Source organism: Ixodes scapularis, unplaced genomic scaffold (genome assembly GCF_016920785.2).
Source record: "Ixodes scapularis isolate PalLabHiFi unplaced genomic scaffold, ASM1692078v2 PGA_scaffold9__187_contigs__length_104089568, whole genome shotgun sequence".
NCBI classification, from domain to species: Eukaryota; Metazoa; Arthropoda; class Arachnida; order Ixodida; family Ixodidae; genus Ixodes; species Ixodes scapularis.
Genome location: NW_024609884.1, coordinates 60,920,735 through 60,923,468, shown reverse-complemented (window position 1 = coordinate 60,923,468; position 2,734 = coordinate 60,920,735).

Below are 2,734 nucleotides of genomic sequence, written 5' to 3'. Positions count from 1 at the left end.
AAAAAAAACTGAGTTTTTTTTTTTTTTCAGGACAAGTAGCGTTCTAGATGTTATTCGCGGGAATTACTAAATGATGCCAACAAAACTCTCTTATAAGCTTTCCATTTATATCTTTTCTTTCGTACAAATTCACTTACAAGTAAAGTAAATTACTGTCAGTGGTTACATCCCCCATTAGAAGTTGTGAAATTTAGTGAATCAAGCTAGACTTTTGATAACCACACGATCATTATTAACACGGTTCGTGAGCGCAAATAACATATGGTTTCGTTAACATTTTTGTTGAAACGGGTATAAATCTATCCGGAAGGAAATTTTATGTTGACAGGCGTTCAGCAGTGGCAGCAGACCGGTTGTTGTAACAAGCTAAACCGTCGCTTTCATCATTACAGATCTGCTTTATCACCCTGGCACTTCACGACCGTCTCATACCGCCATATCGCCGCGTCACCCACGTCGCCCAAGGATCATCGACCAGGACCTTCTTGACGATTGGCTGTATCTGGGGGACGTCATCCTTGCGTCACCTACGGCACAACAGTCGTGCTACAAGAGCAGGCGGTCAGGGAGGACGGCCCTTACAGGCGTTCAGCAGTGGCAGCAGACCGGTTGTTGTAACAAGCTAAACCGTCGCTTTCATCATTACAGATCTGCTTTATCACCCTGGCACTTCACGACCGTCTCATACCGCCATATCGCCGCGTCACCCACGTCGCCCAAGGATCATCGACCAGGACCTTCTTGACGATTGGCTGTATCTGGGGGACGTCATCCTTGCGTCACCTACGGCACAACAGTCGTGCTACAAGAGCAGGCGGTCAGGGAGGACGGCCCTTACAGGCGTTCAGCAGTGGCAGCAGACCGGTTGTTGTAACAAGCTAAACCGTCGCTTTCATCATTACAGATCTGCTTTATCACCCTGGCACTTCACGACCGTCTCATACCGCCATATCGCCGCGTCACCCACGTCGCCCAAGGATCATCGACCAGGACCTTCTTGACGATTGGCTGTATCTGGGGGACGTCATCCTTGCGTCACCTACGGCACAACAGTCGTGCTACAAGAGCAGGCGGTCAGGGAGGACGGCCCTTACAGGCGTTCAGCAGTGGCAGCAGACCGGTTGTTGTAACAAGCTAAACCGTCGCTTTCATCATTACAGGTTGGTGTAATTTTCTTGCAAAACCATTTTTAAGGTTTGTAGCTGCTGCCACTGCTGAGCCGTTCTTTTTTGTGTGCGCCTCTGTGTCATGGAGGACGAGGGTCCTTGTTTATCATGTCACAAAACTTTACCAGTGAATGGTGTTTTTGCGACATGTTCGGAATGTGGTCACGGTTACCATTTTGGGAATTGTGCTGGTACGGATGAAAAGACTTATAAAGCCAAAAATTGGAAGTGTTCGACATGCCGGAAACCAAAAGTCAGATACACCCAAAATCCCCAAAAGGGCAAGAAGGATCAGGAACCTGATGTCGCTACACTGTTAACCGAAATCAACGTAAAACTCACAAGCCTGGCGACAATTACGGAAAAGGTTGATACGCTAATGATCATGAAAGAAACCATCGTAAACATCGAAAAATCGGTTCAGCACATGTCTGACCAATATGATGAAGTCCTTAAGCATATTAAAGAACAGGACAACGAAATAGCTGAAATAAAAAGTAGACTTGAAAACGTAGAGAGAAACAATGGTGGCCCTGACGTCCAACAACTAAGAATAAGTGTAAACAACCTAGAACAATACAGTCGTCGACAGAATCTGGAAATACATGGCTTACCGCGGAAAGAACACGAGAACCTTCTACACACTGTAAATGAACTCGCGGCCAAACTGGAACTTCCTGAACTCGCTGAAAGTGATGTCGAGGGCATGCACCGCTTGCCAGCTCGTGCTGATAAGATCCCTGTCGTGTTAATACGTTTCAACTCACGAGCAACAAAGGAAAAGTGGATTAAAAAGAACTCAAGCTTGCGGGAAAGGCAGTCTAGCATACGCTTGTTTGACAATCTAACAGCGGCAAACAAGAAACTGTTGTGGCTAACAAAGGCAAAGGCGCAAGAAAAGGACTATCAGTTCACATGGCAAAAAGACGGAAATGTGTTTGTTCGTAGGAGACAGGGCGACCGAGCTATCAGGATCGAAAATGAAGACGATCTTCAGAAGATAAACTAGAAATAAAATAGCTACAGATAGCATATATCGGTTTTCCGTTTGAAATGATTGATAACAAAACAGAATGTTCATATTATGACTCTGCTTCCTTTAATCATTTTGTGAGAAATACTTCCACCAATGAAAGAGGACTATCTCTTTTCCACTTAAATGCACGAAGCCTGAAGAACAAACAAGATGAGCTAGATATTTCCTTGAATCAGTTGAACGTTATGTTTGATGTTCTGGCGTTCACCGAAACTTGGTATACCTGCAAAGATGACGCTGTTTTGTTTGATGGCTATCAGACTGAAAGTATGTATCGTAAACACAAAAGAGGAGGGGGGGTTTCTTTGTATATACGGCACAACCTTATCTACACTGTTTTATCTGAATATTGCTCAATCTGCTGCGATTATGAGTCTATGGTTATTAAATACGAACAGATAATTATAGCTGTGATTTATCGGCCGCCATCTGGTTGTACTGCAAATTTTTTTGGTTTTGTTGAGAGTCTATTGGATTACGCTACGTCTCTAGGTCTCCAGTTAACGTTAATTGGCGATTTCAATATTGATAT